This window comes from Xenopus tropicalis, chromosome 3 (genome assembly GCF_000004195.4).
Source record: "Xenopus tropicalis strain Nigerian chromosome 3, UCB_Xtro_10.0, whole genome shotgun sequence".
NCBI lineage: Eukaryota > Metazoa > Chordata > Amphibia > Anura > Pipidae > Xenopus > Xenopus tropicalis.
In genome coordinates this window covers 20,416,740-20,433,718 of record NC_030679.2, presented here as the reverse complement: position 1 = coordinate 20,433,718, position 16,979 = coordinate 20,416,740, and the positions used below count along the sequence as shown (strand labels likewise).

The 16,979-nt window shown below is 40.9% G+C and overlaps 1 long non-coding RNA gene across 1 annotated transcript; it reads right to left on the bottom strand.

Moving 5' to 3' along the window:
* Positions 1–801: 801 nt before the first annotated feature.
* On the bottom strand, positions 802–10,603 carry LOC105946797. The gene is made up of 4 exons (XR_004221932.1): positions 10,440–10,603; positions 9,954–10,028; positions 2,100–2,193; positions 802–1,121 (listed from the first exon to the last, which is right to left on the bottom strand). It is a non-coding gene; the product is annotated as an uncharacterized LOC105946797 (long non-coding RNA).
* Positions 10,604–16,979: the final 6,376 nt, after the last annotated feature.

Sequence of the window (16,979 nt, the reverse complement as noted above, 5' to 3'; positions counted from 1 at the left end):
AGTTCTTCAGACTTTTTGGTTTAAGGTCCCTTTATGGTCCAATTGCGAGGTTACAGAAATATAAAACCCTTCACTAATGGTGTAGTAACTGCAAGTTAGCCTTTAGTATGTCATATAATGTCCTATTCTTAGTACCTTTTCAGTTGGTCATTTTTTTTTTTTTACAGATTTGCCTTCTTCTTTGCTGCTGGTTTAGGACAAAAAAACCAGCAGCAACAAATCTTTGTTCAGAAAACACTCTGGGAAATTAAAGACATACCACTGTTAAGTGGCGTAAATTATTATCCAGGCTGAGAGGGGTTCCCAAGAGTATATAATAAGAGCACAGTTCCTGAAACTGGGGGAAAAGGAGCAGAGCCAGAGTTTCTGTTCCATATGGGCAAATAATGCTTTGGTTTACAATACGTTGGGTGCTTTACTAGCAAGACCGTGCCTATATAGTTATTATTAATTACAAGATAATAATTTATGTGCATTACGTGTAATTGTCACATAACATAACACAACACGTCATTAGTTAATAATAGTTGATTAGAAGATCCATGTCTTGCTGCAAGAGTGGAACAGCTACAGAATCTGTATAAACACTGCACTTCTATATAAACAAACAGGCTAATGTACCACAAAGTCTGTAACCCCAGCAATCAGAGACTTGCTTCCAAACAGCAACTAGTATGTTACTTGCTGATTTGTTACTAGGAATGACCAGACCAGCAGCAAACCTATATTTATATCTGTTTCCTCATATCATGGATTGAGGCAGTATAAAGAGTCTTCACCAAATAATTAAGGGAAAGCAGATTATACTTAACCATAAAACATTTTATTTTACAGATCACTCTAAATGGCAGCCATAGACAGGAAATATACACATGATGCTGACATTTAGAGATGGAAGAAATATAAAGCAATGCAGCTCAGTTACACAGATATGAGTGGGCAGAACCCAATTCATTCCAAGGAAAGAGGCCATGGAGTCATTCTGTCTTTTCATTCTGTAAGCCTCCATTTCTTCCTCACTCGGCTCCCGAGTCTCATACCCCCTCTTCCTCTCGTCCAACTGCATCATTTCTTCTGCCCATTTAAGGCGGCCCCTCTTCTGTGTTGGATGCCTTCGTTTGCTGAATGGAGAAGAAGTAAGATCGTTTTGGTTTTCAACGCCATTTAAAATGAATAAATTCATTTGATTTATACATCAGATTTAATTAAAATTTACAAAAGACCCTATTGCTGCCATAGAGAAGTTGTCACAGGAAGAAAAGCGAGCACCCATGAAGTGACCATAATCAGCCTATGTGTCACTTGATGTACTCAAGCAGGCTAGAATGTCTTTGTACTATTAGTACACAGTGCTGCCATATCGGTGTGTATGGGAGTCTTATAGGCCTGGAAAACCAACCATAAATAAATAATCACTAGGGATGGTGCTTTACATTAGAAAAATTAAAAAGCATCCCATAATGTGCATCCTGTCTATACAATACATTAAAAACAAACTGATATAAAATGTCATTTTGCAATGCAACTAAAAAAAATAACAAACCTTGAAAAGTAATTCCAACTCTGTTAATATAAAAGGCAGGGAAAAGTCTGAGCACTGAACTGGGAGGGATCTGTCACTTTGGCTGCTTCAGTGAGTGAGACTGAGGGGGCAACACCCTTACAGAATAAGCCTTTTGGTTTAAAGGAAAAGAGCAGTCACTAAAGACTTTACATTGATAATAACCAATCATTTGCTCCGGTTCTGACTTGGCAGAGGGTGTACAGGCGAGAACATTACAATCTGTCAAGGAACGATTGGCAAGGGAGAAAGTACAGGGTCACTGAAATGAATTTAGTACAAAGCTGATACACGGACCGGTCCATTTGCCCCCCTGGAGTTAGAAATGCTAAGTAGTGAGGCTTAGATAGAAGGGTGGAACCTGATAGAAGCTCTGTCTGTCTTTACTTGTTTAAAACAAGTCTTTTCATTGTGGGAAAAAAGGAAAGTGCAACTGATTTAAAACCCCCAGGCCTAGTTTCACTGGAATGTATGCTACCTAAAGGCAAAATGTTGGGCCTATATACCAAGCATACATGAAGTATGTGAGCTCCCCTACCTTTTTTAGCTTGTCCTTTTTTTCTTTTCGTCATTGTCACTGTCAGAATCTCCACTTTTTCTTCTTTTTTTACTTTCAGTTTTTGTTGATGAATCTATAAGAAAGAGAACCAGTTATAATAAAACTATATATGGAGGACAACACAACAATGACTTTATTGAAAGCTGATGTACAAGGCAGCATGTGTTAAACCTTAGGGCAGTACCCAATATTATATACACTGAACACATAGGTTCAGGTTGTTATTCCGGAGGACCTTGGCCCAACTTTGGTGCATCTTTGAGGACCAGCACCCATATATGATTATCTCCCATAATCTGGACTAGCAGGATACAGAATGCTATGATTAGGGAGACACCATATTCTCTGTCCTAACTTGCTTTTTTTTATCCACACATGTCTATTTAATATACTTGTACAGAGGAAGGGAAACATTAAAAATGAATGGACTTTTGCTACACATATTGCACAGTGCATGTTTTTCCATTCAGTGAGGATGTGTTGCACATACACAGACAGGATACAACAAAAACAAAAGGATGCAGTAAGTATAGGAGTAGGGCTCTTAGTGAGGGTGCCATAGGGCTCTGTATTAACCCTTTCACTGCCAGCCGTTTTGAACAAAGTGGAACTTCTACTGCCAGACAGTTTTTGAACATTTTGCACTGTTTGACTTTAGGGGCTTTTCCTCGGGGGGACTTTTAGTTTACCCAGGAACACTATATATCGTTTTTTTCGGGACATCCTAAGCTTTCAAAATATGGTGGAATTTTTGTGTAATTCCAATTCTGTAACAAGATATAGGCTTCTAAATGTCTAAAAAATTAGTAAAAAAAATATTTTCCATAATATAAACACATACACCAGAAACAAAAATTATTTTATGCACTAAAATACACCTGATTTGGAAAGTCCCATGTCTCCTGAACGTGCCAATACCAAATATATATAGTTTTATGGAGATTTCTCACTTGTGTAGGTCAAAAACTCCCAGCAGTACACTACCAAATTTCCAAAGCACTGCTCCAGAAAGCTGCATACTTTAGATTTCAAGGACAAAAATTCCACTAACAGAAGGTTTATCCCATAAAATTGTACATTTTTGGAAAGAACAGATTCTGGGGAATCCAGAATAGGCACAACTGTCTGTCTACTCCAAACTATCAAGTCGCAATGCTTTCCTAAAGTTATTGGTTTTTATCAAAACTTGTGATTTTTTTAAAAAATCGCTTCAAAGCTTCCAGTCTATAGTATCTTATCCCCTACAGGTCATAAAGTAACCAAATAAAACACCCTAAATATGAACGCCAGGGGTCCACTGAACAGTTTGATGCCCAATATGTATAGGTTTACTTAAGTATGTGGCATGTAGGGGCCCCAATGTGAACATACCCCCATATGATCTATCATTTCTGTCATTTCAGCTTCTGCAAAATCAACACATTTACATCATTATATGTGGGATAATGCTACAAAAAAGTATGCTCACCCCAGAAAGCCATATATTTTTGGAAAGTACACATTTCCCCGAATCTAAAATGGGTAGCCATGTCTTTCTACTCCAAAGTACCAAGTCGCAAAGCTTTCCTAAAGTTGGCAATTTTGATAATATTTCCAAAAATCCTCTCAAAGCTTCCAGTTTGCAGCATCTAATCTCCCATGTATCATTAGGTACCAAGATAAAACACCCTAAACTTGAACGCCAGGGGTCCACTGAACAGTATGATGCCCAATATGTTTAGGTTTACCTAAGTATGTGGCATGTAGGGGCCCCAATATGAACATACCCCATATGATCCATCATTTCTATCATTTCAGCTTCTGCAAAATCAACACATTTACATCATTTTGTGTGGGATAACGCTACAAAAAAGTATGCTCACCCCAGAAAGCCATATATTTTTGGAAAGTACACATCCCCCCGAATCTATAATGGGTACCCGTGTCTTTCTACTCCAAAGTACCAAGCCGCAAAGCATTTCTAAAGTTAGCAATTTTGATGACAATTCCAAAAATCCCCTCAAAGCTTCCATTTTGCAGCATCTTATCTCCCACATAGTGTTAGGTACCAAGGTAAAACACCCTGAACTTGAACGCCAGGGGTCCACTGAACAGTATGATGCCCAATATGTTTAGGTTTACCTAAGTATGTGGCATGTAGGGGCCCCAATATGAACATACCCCATATGATCCGTCATTTCTGTCATTTCAGCTTCTGCAAAATCAACACATTTACATCATTTTGTGTGGGATAACGCTACAAAAAAGTACGCTCACCCCAGAAAGCCATATATTTTTGGAAATTACACATCCCCCCGAATCTATAATGGGTACCTGTGTCTTTCTACTCCAAAGTACCAAGCCGCTAAGCATTTCTAAAGTTAGCAATTTTGATGACAATTCCAAAAATCCCCTCAAAGCTTCCATTTTGCAGCATCTTATCTCCCACATAGTATTAGGTACCAAGGTAAAACAACCTAAATTTGAATGCCAGGGATCCACTGAACAGTTTGATGCCCAATATGTATAGGTTTACCTAAGTATGTGGCATGTAGGGGCTCCAATGTGAACATACCCCATATGATCTGCCATTTCTGTCATTTCCGCTCCTGCAAAATCAATACATTTACATCATTTTGTGTGGGACAACGCTACAAAAAAAGTACGCTCACCCCAGAAAGCCATATATTTTTGGAAAGTACACATTCCCCCGAATCTAAAATGGGTACCCATGTCTTTCTACTCCAAAGTACCAAGTTGCAAAGCTTTCCTAAAGTTGCCAATTTTGATAATATTTCCAAAAATCCTCTCAAAGCTTCCAGTTTGCAGCATCTAATCTCCCATGTATCATTAGGTACCAAGATAAAACACCCTGAACTTGAACGACAGGGGTCCACTGAACAGTATGATGCCCAATATGTTTAGGTTTACCTAAGTATGTGGCATGTAGGGGCCCCAATATGAACCTACCCCCATATGATCCGTCATTTCTGTCATTTCAGCTTCTGCAAAATCAACACATTTACATCATTATATGTGGGATAATGCTACAAAAAAGTACGCTCACCCCAGAAAGTCATATATTTTTGGAAAGTACACATTCCCCGAACTCTAAAATGGGTACCCATGTATTTCTACTCCAAAGTACCAAGCCGCAAAGGTTTCCTAAGTTTGCCAATTTTATGACATTTCCAAAAATCACCTCAAAACTTCCGATATGCAGCATCTTATTTTCTATAGGTGATCAGGTACCAAGATAAATCACCCTAAATATGAACCCCAGAGGTCTACTGAACAGTTTGATGCCCATTGTACATAGGTCTATCAAAGCACATGGCACTTAGAGACCCCAAAATATACCTAGTGCACACTAATTTCATGGCTTACCTTTACCTAATTCATAAACACATGGCAGTTTTTATGTGGGATAGAAACTGCAGAAATGTAGGGTAACCCCTGAAAACCATATATTTTTGGAAAGTACACGTTCAGACAAATCCAACATGGGTAAAGAGTCCTTTCTACACAAAAGTATCAATCTGCAAAGCTTTCCTAAAGCTAGTGGTTTCTATGACATTTCAGAAAATCGCCTAAAAATGTTGCAATTTGCCGCATTTATCTCACACAATTTCTTGCCTACAAAAGGAAAATCACCCCAACTAGGAACACCTAAGGTCTACTGAACAGTTTGATGCCCTATATGCATAGATTTACTAAACTATGCAGAGTACAGGGGCCCCCAAATAAAAATAGTGCATATTCATTTTCACGAATGACGCTCCGGCTCGTGCAGTTTTTGCACCCGGTATGTGTATTATGTGCCATAAGAACCCCTAACAGTACAGAAACCCTAGAAAACCATACATTTTCTGAAAGTACACATTCTGACAAAACAAAAATGGGTAAATACATCTTTCTACTGCAAACCACCAAACTACAAAGCTATGCTAAACAGAACGGTTTTTATGACATTTCTGAAAATCGTCACAAAGCTTGCATTTTACCTCATTATGTACCCCCACAATTTGTAACGTATAAACATAAAACACTCTAAATATGAATGCCAGGGGTCTACTGAACAGTTTGATGCCCTATATGCATAGATTTACTAAACTATGCGGAGTACAGGGGCCCCCAAATGAAAATAGTGCATATGAGTTTTCACGAATGACGCTCCGGCTCGTGCAGTTTTTGCACCCGGTATGTGTATTATGTGCCATAAGAACCCCTAACAGTACAGAAACCCTAGAAAACCCACACATTTTCTGAAAGTACACATTCTGACAAAACAAAAATGGGTAAATACATCTTTCTACTGCAAACTACCAAACTACAAAGCTACGCTAAACAGAACGGTTTTTATGACATTTCTGAAAATCGTCACAAAGCTTGCATTTTACCTCATTATGTACCCCCACAATTTGTAACGTATAAACATAAAACACTCTAAATATGAATGCCAGGGGTCTACTGAACAGTTTGATGCCCTATATGCATAGATTTACTAAACTATGCGGAGTACAGGGGCACCCAAATGAAAATAGTGCATATGAGTTTTCACGAATGACGCTCCGGCTCGTGCAGTTTTTGCACCCGGTATGTGTATTATGTGCCATAAGAACCCCTAACAGTACAGAAACCCTAGAAAACCATACATTTTCTGAAAGTACACATTCTGACAAAACAAAAATGGGTAAATACATCTTTCTACTGCAAACTACCAAACTACAAAGCTATGCTAAACAGAACGGTTTTTATAACATTTCTGAAAATCGTCACAAAGCTTGCATTTTGCCCCATTATGTACCCCACATTTCATAACGTACCAACCTAAAACACCCTAAATATGAATGCCAGGGGTCTACTGAACAGTTTGATGCCCAATATGCATAGATTTACTAAACTATGTGGGGCACAGAGGAAGCCAAATTGAAATACAGCAGACAAAATGTCCATGTGCTAGACAAGTAACAAAGAACAATATGAAATGCAGTAAAATCGCTAAAATCCCCCCCCCCCAAAAAACTAAAATCAATGTTTTTTTTTTTTCCTAGTGATATCTGCAATAGAATCACAGTTTGAGTATTCTGGCTTGGGCAAATTAGGTTTACAGACAAAGTAAAGCAAACAACAACTATGCATAACTAAAAAAGGCAATAAAATGGCACCAAAATCACAGAAAATGTAATAAAAACACCAAAATAATACACAAAATGTATTGCGCAGTGCGGTTAGCGAATACGCTATACGCAATGGCAATAAAACATTTTTTTTAGGCAAGAATAAAAACGATGCGATAAAAAAAAAAAAAAAAATTACAAAAGTGAGTGAGTGAGTAAGTGAGTGTGTACACATGGCAAAATGTGTTTTGTGTGCATGTGTGTGTGTGTGTGTGCAAGTAACTGAGTGTAATAAGTGCTATGAATGTGTGAAAATGTATGTGTGTGTGTGTAAGTGTGAGTATAAGTGTGTATTAGTGTAATATGTGTGTGTATGTGTGTTTGTGTGTGTAAGTAGCACATACCTGGGATCCATGGAGCTGCAGATCGCTGGAATCGCTGCAGATCAGACGCAGGCAGAAGATGCAGCCACAGCAGCAGAAACGGTGAGTAACAGGAAGCAGGGGGGCGGAGGGGGGCGCGCAGGAAGGAAGGGAGAGAGGAGAAAAAGTCGTGCACGTAGAATATACATGCCCGACTTTTTCTATGGGGCCCCTGGGCGATCGCGCCCCAGGGGCCACTAGTAACCCCCCTCTGCGCGTTGTCTAGGGGGTTCCTTACCTTCCACTTGTTCTCTGCGCTCGGACTAAGCAGCGAGCGCAGAGAACAAGCGAAAGGTAAATAAAACGTAGCTCCTACGTGCTGGGCATTCAACGCCTTTTTATAGCAGCACGTAGGAGCTACGTGCTTGGCGCCCAAAGGGTTAAAGGGGTTATTCACCTTCAATGTCCAAATCTTATTAAACTGCCACAATGCTCTCAGCATTTAGAAAATCCATTGGTTATTTCTTTCCTTGCAAAGGCAAATACAGTGGCTTGCAAAAGTATTCGGCCCCCTTGAACTTTTCCACATTTTGTCACATTACAGCCACAAACATGAATCAATTTTATTGGAATTCCATGTGAAAGACCAATACAAAGTGGTGTACACGTGAGAAGTGGAACGAAAATCATACATGATTCCAAACATTTTTTTACAAATAAATAACTGCAAAGTGGGGTGTGCGTAATTATTCAGCCCCCTTTGGTCTGAGTGCAGTCAGTTGCCCATAGACATTGCCTGATGAGTGCTAATGACTAAATAGAGTGCACCTGTGTGTAATCTAATGTCAGTACAAATACAGCTGCTCTGTGACGGCCTCAGAGGTTGTCTAAGAGAATATTGGGAGCAACAACACCATGAAGTCCAAAGAACACACCAGACAGGTCAGGGATAAAGTTATTGAGAAATTTAAAGCAGGCTTAGGCTAATGCCACACGAGGCGTAGGGCTGACTTTGCATTCTCGCGCGTTTTCAGGCGTATATCGGCTACTTGTGCCTTCACCCGAGCGTATCCCATTCATTCGGGTGCAGGCACAAGTAGCAGGCGTAGGGCTGAATTTTCGGCAAGCGTTTTTCCGCTTGCTGAAAAAATCAGCCCTACGCCATGTGTGGCATCAGCCTTAAGCTGGCCATACACGTGGCGATCTCACGATGTTTCGTACGACCGTCGGTCGCACGAAACATCGTCAGATCCGCCACACACCATTCAGGGCTGAATCGGCAGGTAAGGAGGTAGAAACAATAGGATTTCTACCTCCTTCTGCCGATTCAGCTCTGAAGGGAGAATTTTGGTCAGGCGCCTTCTATGGCGCCCGATCAAAATTTTCTAACTTGGCCGATCGGCGAGCCGACCGATTTCAGCAGCTTCCTGCGATATCGGTCGGCTCGCTGACATGCCATACACGCACCGATTATCGTACGAAACGAGGTTTCGTACGATAATATCGGTGCGTGTATGGCCACCTTTAGGCTACAAAAAGATTTCCGAAGCCTTGAACATCCCACGGAGCACTGTTCAAGCGATCATTCAGAAATGGAAGGAGTATGGCACAACTGTAACCCTACCAAGACAAGGCCGTCCACCTAAACTCACAGGCCGAAGAAGGAGAGCGCTGATCAGAAATGCAGCCAAGAGGCCCATGGTGACTCTGGACGAGCTGCAGAGATCTACAGCTCAGGTGGGGGAATCTGTCCATTGGACAACTATTAGTCGTGCACTGCACAAAGTTGGCCTTTATGGAAGAGTGGCAAGAAGAAAGCCATTGTTAACAGAAAACCTTAAGAAGTCCCGTTTGCAGTTTGCCACAAGCCATGTAGGGGACACAGCAAACATGTGGAAGAAGGTGCTCTGGTCAGATGAGACCAAAATGGAACTTTTTGGCCAAAATGCAAAACGCTATGTGTGGCGGAAAACTAACACTGCACATCACTCTGAACACACCATCCCCACTGTCAAATATGGTGGTGGCAGCATCACGCTCTGGGGGTGCTTCTCTTCAGCAGGGATAGGGAAGCTGCTCAGAGTTGATGGGAAGATGGATGGAGCCAAATACAGGGCAATCTTGGAAGAAAACCTCTTCGAGTCTGCAAAAGACTTGAGACTGGGGCGGAGGTTCACCTTCCAGCAGGACAACGAACCTAAACATAAAGCCAGGGCAACAATGGAATGGTTTAAAACAAAACATATCCATGTGTTAGAATGGCCCAGTCAAAGTCCAGATGTGTGTGTCTGAGCAGAAAACAGGTTTATAGCCACAAAGTTTGATTATTTGGCTCCCCACTATGTGCTATAAATAAGCCACATTTCACTTACCTGTACCAGTGTTTTTGGCTGGGTCATTTTCTCTTCTGTGGGCATCAAGTCCTTTTCACAGATGTCAGGATTCTACTAAAACAGAAGAGGCCATATGTCAACTAAGCAGTAGCACAGCTGAATAGTGCAACAGATTCCCTCACATTATAGGGCAGAAATGCTCCAAGTTGATATAGGCTTGTTAACCAGCACAAAGGCTACGCATCCTGCGGTTTAGGATTTTTATACTGTGCGTCGACCTGCAGTGTTCAGTACAAACTTTAGCAATACAAGAAATTAGATAAACAGTGTTATATAGTGTAATATTGCGTTAAGACTTCAAATGTTCAGAACTGCCCAAGTTCACATTGCTAACCTAAACAAAACATTTCTATTAATATCAATAATTCTATTGCATCAGGTTATGTCTTCTGCTTCACAAAAATTCCTTATTCTTTTTGGATTGTAAAACAGTTTTATATTCATCCAGCTTAAATTATTACTTACTGTGTGATTGTTGATAAGAATGTCTTCTTCATATTTGGATTTGCCTTCTCCTGACCCTTAACGTGCCGTGCCTGGAGTATTCCGCATGCTCCTCTGTCTGAGCCAAAAGCAGCTCAGTGGGTGGAGTATTTAAAGGAAAAATAAAGTCAAAGTCACTTGGGGGTGCCAAAATGTTAGGCACCCCCAAGTGACTTTGACCGCCTACCTTTTACCCCGGGCTGGTGCCCCTGTGAGGAAGGAACAGCACCAGCCCGGGGTAGCTGCCGGCGCTTCCTTTCTGCTGATTCGCTGCGCGCGCATGCGCAGTAGAGTGAAAAGCCGAACTTAAATGTTAAAGTCGGCTTTTCACTCTACTGCGCATGCGCCCACCGCTGGCACTCAGGAAAAGGAAGCGAGGAAGACGGAAGCGCTGCGCTCCAGGTGCCCCGGGCTGGTGCTGTTTTCTCCTAACAGGGGCACCAGCCCGGGGTACGAGGTAAGCGGTTAAAGTCACTTAGGGGTGCCTAACATTTTGGCACCCCCAAGTGACTTTGACTTTCGTTTCCCTTTAAGTGCTCCTGTCTTCCATACTGCAAAGGTGAGTGAAACAGTTCAGCAGGTCTAGCAAACAAACTACAATCCATTTGTGACATAGGAATGTATTTCCTCATTTTCCAGACTTTTCCCCCCCCCACTAGATTAATAACGTACCTTCTCTAAAATGCTTTTCCTCTGTTCATGTTCAAAATCGTCCTTTTTAACCTTGAATGATTTTGCCAAAACTTAAAGTTTTGTAGGGTCTGCCTGCAGACGAACATCTGAGCCCTTTTCATAGGTTTCCCAAGCAAACACTGTGTGAGATGAAAGAGGTTTTAGTGGTATATATATATAACTCACAGTAATCTACTCTTTTCTCTATTTTATACTCCTTGCTGGTACATTAATATAGAAGCCTTGCCCAGTTTGCACCAATGGACTTGAAGATTCACATGGTCTTATCCAGAACTTTAGCCATTTAACTTCCATTCCTCCTGCCACTTCTGTTACAGGCCACTTTTATATGCTGCAATTTTGTTATTGATACGGTTTGCGCCCAAAACAAGACTTAATTGAGTAGCGCAATCTGAAAACCATCCACATGACAGGAATACAACTTACACTGTGTCTGGGCCATTGGAATAGTATCTCCAGTGTAATGAACAAAGTTATCACCAGCATAATTGACTCTGCAGAAAGAAACATATGTTATAAGCTTAAACAATAAGTAACCCTTACGCGTAACTTATCTAGATGGCTTGCAACCAAGACGTGTTAAACCAAGACTAAAACTATTAGTAAACCATTTAAAAAAACAAGAATTGGATCCCTTCCTAGATGGATTTCTGCTATATAAGTTAGCTTCTAAGTACTGGGAACTGTGTTATTGTTACAGAGAAATAGCAAATCAATAAAAAAAAATAATGAAGAATTGTTACAATTTTTTATATTTATTTATATAGGCTATATACTTCCACTAAATGCTTTACATCTGCCTCATACAGCATAACATGGCACGACATATCATAATATCCATTTTAATGGAAAAAGTTGTAATAATGATGTATTTAAAAAGGAATATATATTTATATATGGCGATATTATTTTTATCCGTGGGTAACACGTTGGCTTAACTGCTCTTAATTACAAGTTCTTGTAAAAATTAAATACAGTTTATAAATGAGTCTTGATATGAAAGCTTAGCTCCAATAGCCAAAAGGCATATATACAGTTCTCCCTGGCCTGTTCCTTGTCGCTTGCATTGTGTTTGTGCAACTGAACCAGGCGCGTCCCCTAACCTCCCCCCCTCAGGAGCCCCGCTAACCCCCGTCGCAGGGCCCCCTTCCTGACGTCCTCCTCCGAGCCGTAAATTTGATGCGTCAGGAGAGGAGTGGTGGGGAGGGGGAGCACCGGCAAGGGTCGGGTCTGGGCCGCCGGGGCCCACCGGGATTTTTCCCGGTGTCCCGGCGGCCCAGTCCGACCCTGCCAGCAGCTTGAGATTAACTCTGTATTAGCCTTTCCATCTCCTTTAAGTGATCACTGGGAATTAGGAGCCCAGTATAAATAACATGTATATACTGTAAGTTAGTCATGTGCTCCCACAGTCCGGCTTAATAAGCTGATTTATACAAGTGGAGAAAGTACTTTTAGTTCTTTTCATTTTTAAATAATCACTTAGAAATCGATAAAGGGAAACCACTGTGAAAGTAACATTTCAATAGAAGCTTCATCTTATGGAAACGGGAAACTTTCATCAATTGGAATTCTAATCTGTGTCTGATATAATCATTTTACTCTTACTTGGTTATTTTAACAAATAGTTAAGGTGGCCATACACGGGGATGGTAAAAGCTGCTGATTTGGTCCTTCGGGCAGGTTTAAAATTCCCATCGGGGCAAGGAACACATTGGCTCATTGATGTGGTTTTTACCCCGATGGCCTGCATTTACTGTTGTCATTTGGTCCCTTGGTGACACTGTGACAATAAACCAATGTTGCTAACTAATTATGAATGACAGGAAAGGTGGCCATACAGGGGCCGATAAATGCTGTTGATTTAGTCCTTCAGTACAAAGTCAGCAGCTGATTGGCCCTTGTATGGGGCCCTCTGACTGGGCTGCCCAACCAATATCAGGCTGAAAATTGCCCAGATATTCATCAGGCCGGTTTAAAAATCCTATCGGGGCATGGATTATATTGCCATTGTTGATTCAGTTCTCAACCCGATAGCCGGCATTTACCGTCGTCTGAATGATCAGATCTGCCCAGATACCGCCCTCCTCAAGGCTTAATATCAGTACATTGTCTGGGCAAAGGGAGCAAAGCACAAACCAATTAATTTGAACTGCCAATCTGACTCCAACTCCTGGTTTCTGGAGCCTGTACAGTATCATCATCATCATTCTATCAGCAGAACTCCTAAGCATCTATGTAGAATGTATAAATGATGCAATGGCAGTGCCAAAACAGAACTACTATATTAAATGCAAATACTGTGGCTGGGTGAGGCAATGGGGCAGATTCATCAGTGATCGTTTTGGATTCATTTGTTCTAGTGTATCCATTACAAACACTAAAATTTACTACTGTAAAAATCAGTTTATACAAGTCAATCTAATGCTATTGTCCGTCCTAATCACATCTGCGCATCCAGTAAATTAGATCTGATTATTAACTTTGGAGGCGCCAATGTTTTGTTATTACAGCATCAATAAACTTGAATGGAAATTCCACTGGTTTAGCAGAAATTGTTTCAAATTGTTTCAAAATCAGGCATTGATAAGTGCACCTTCCTCGGCCCTCTACTTGGCTAATAATCTGCAAGCGCTCAAGGGCTTTTGTTACACATTTATGATATCAGCTGCCATGACAAGGTAAACCCTATATAGTGGTCCTAAATATTCATCTCTGGTCATTTATTTATAGGCTGGCACCACCTTTCTTGGGTCACCTGATGAAAGTATTGTCCTTGTAGGCTGGTTCTCCTTTGCGTTCATAGATGAGAGATTTCGAAGCCAAACACCCACTATTAACCCTTTCCCTGCCAAGACCGTAGGTACTACGTCGTTTTAAAAAAAGCAGTTGCCTGCCAACGCCGTAGTACCTACGGTCTTCCTGCCTGAGCGCTTCTCTCTGCACCGGCGGCAGAAGCCGCCGGTGCAGAGAGACAGATGTGCCCCCAACCCCTTCGGCAACGAGCCGAGGGGGTTGGGGGGGATGGTCCTGCGATGCGATTGTCGCAGGACCATCCTACAAGCAGCAGATGCGATCGCATCGCATCTGCTGCTTGTACAGCTTCCTGCTTCCCCCCCCCCAGAGCCGCCTCCCACCTACTTCCTCGGCGACTGCAGGAAGGAGAAGCAGGGAACCGATCTGACCTTCAGACAGGTAAGTGTGACTTTATTTTTTGTTATACACACTTTTACACACACTTACACACATTTATATACATTTATATACATTTATACACACATACAACACAATTTAGCACAGGGTTTTTTTTTTTTTTTTTTCCACTTTGCACACTCATATACACTCATATACACTTATATACACTTATATACACTCATATACACTCATATACACACTGTCACACAACTTTTACATGTGCACATGTATACACAAACTCACAAAAACTTTTTAAAAAAAAAAATTTTTTTTTTCATTTTACTTCTTTTTTTTTTTTTTATTTCCCCCAAAAACTGTTTATTTTGACAGCGTGACTATTGGATCAGATATTCTGACCACTAATTATGCTGTCGTGTGACTTTATTTTGTTGTTTCATTGATTTGCACATTTTTATCCCTATATTAGTGTTCCTGATCTGTTTTAGCGTAGCTTTGCCATGTGTAACTTTGGTGTACAAAAATAACTTTACCTATTTTGAATTCATCAGAATGTGTACTTTCCAAAAATATATGGTTTTCTGGGGGTCCCTGTGTAGTTTGGCGGTCTTACTGCATATAATAGGCTGTCAGGGGGCTCTGTGTGCAAAAGCTGAGCTGGCAGGCAAGAAATCCTTATGCGCTATTTTCATTTTGGGGTCAGTACATACCGCAGACTTTGGTATATCTATGCATATTGGGCATCAAACTGTTCAGTAGGCCTCTGGTGTTCCTATTTGGGGTGAGTTGCCTTTGTACGCAAGAAATTGTGTGAGATAAATGCGGCAAACTGCAACATTTTTATGCGATTTTCTCAAATGTCATAAAAACCACTAACTTTAGGAAAGCTTTGCAGATGGGTACTTTGGTGTAGAAAGGACTCTTTACCCTTGTTGGATTTGTCAGAATGTGTACTTTCCAAAAATATATGGTTTTCTGGGGGTCCCTGTGTAGTTTGGCGGTCTTACTGCATATAATAGGCTGTCAGGGGGCTCTGTGTGCAAAAGCTGAGCTGGCAGGCAAGAAATCCTTATGCGCTATTTTCATTTTGGGGTCAGTACATACCGCAGACTTTGGTATATCTATGCATATTGGGCATCAAACTGTTCAGTAGGCCTCTGGTGTTCCTATTTGGGGTAAGCTGCCTTTGTACGCAAGAAATTGTGTGAGATAAATGCGGCAAACTGCAACATTTTAATGCGATTTTCTCAAATGTCATAAAAACTACTAACTTTAGGAAAGCTTTGCAGATTGGTACTTTGCTGTAGAAAGGACTCTTTACCCTTGTTGGATTTGTCAGAATGTGTACTTTCCAAAAATATATGGTTTTCTGGGGGTCCCTGTGTAGTTTGGCGGTCTTACTGCATATAATAGGCTGTCAGGGGGCTCTGTGTGCAAAAGATGAGCTGGCAGGCGAGAAATCCTTATGCGCTATTTTCATTTTGGGGTCAGTACATACCGCAGACTTTGGTATATCTATGCATATTGGGCATCAAACTGTTCAGTAGGCCTCTGGTGTTCCTATTTGGGGTGTGTTGCCTTTGTACGCAAGGAATTGTGTGAGATAAATGCGGCAAACTGCAACATTTTTATGCGATTTTCTCAAATGTCATAAAAACCACTAACTTTAGGAAAGCTTTGCAGATTGGTACTTTGGTGTAGAAAGGACTCTTTACCCTTGTTGGATTTGTCAGAATGTGTACTTTCGAAAAATATATGGTTTTCTGGGGGTCTCTGTATAGTTAGGGGGGTTACGGTACATAATACGCTGTCAGGGGGCTCTGTGTGCAAAAGCTAAGTTGGCGAGAAATCCATATGCGCTATTTTCATTTTGGGTTCAGTACACACCACAGACTTTGGTATATCTATGCATATTGGGCATCAAACTGTTCAGTAGGCCTCTTGTGTTCCTATTTGGGGTGATTTGCCATGGTATGCAAGAAATTCTGTGAGATAAATGCGGCAAACTGCAATATTTTATGTGATTTTCTGAAATGTCATAAAAACCGCTAGCTTTAGGAAAGCTTTGCGGCTTGGTACTTTGGAGTAGAAAGACATGGGTACCCATTTTAGATTCGGGGGAATGTGTACTTTCCAAAAATATATGACTTTCTGGGGTGAATGTACTTTTTACTAGCTTTATCCCACATGTAATGATGTAAATGTTGATTTTGCCGAAGCTGAAATGACAGAAATGACAGTACATATGGGTATATGTTCACATTCGGGCCCCTACATGCCACATACTTAGGTAAACCTATACATATTGGGCATCAAACTGTTCAGTAGACCTCTGGGGTTCATATTTAGGGTGTTTTGTCTTGGTACCTAATGACCTGTAGAAAATAAGATGCTGCATAATTGAAGTTTTGAGGTGATTTTTGGAAATGCCATAAAAATTGTCAAACTTAGGAAAGCTTTATGGCTTGGTACTGTGGAGTAGAAAGACATGGGTACCCATTTTAGATTCAGGGGAATGTGTACTTTCCAAAAATATATGACTTTCTGGGGTGAATGTACTTTTTACTAGCTTTATCCCACATGTAATGATGTAAATGTTGATTTTGCAGAAGCTGAAATGACAGAAATGACAGTACATATGGGTATATGTTCACATTCGGGCCCCTACATGCCACATAC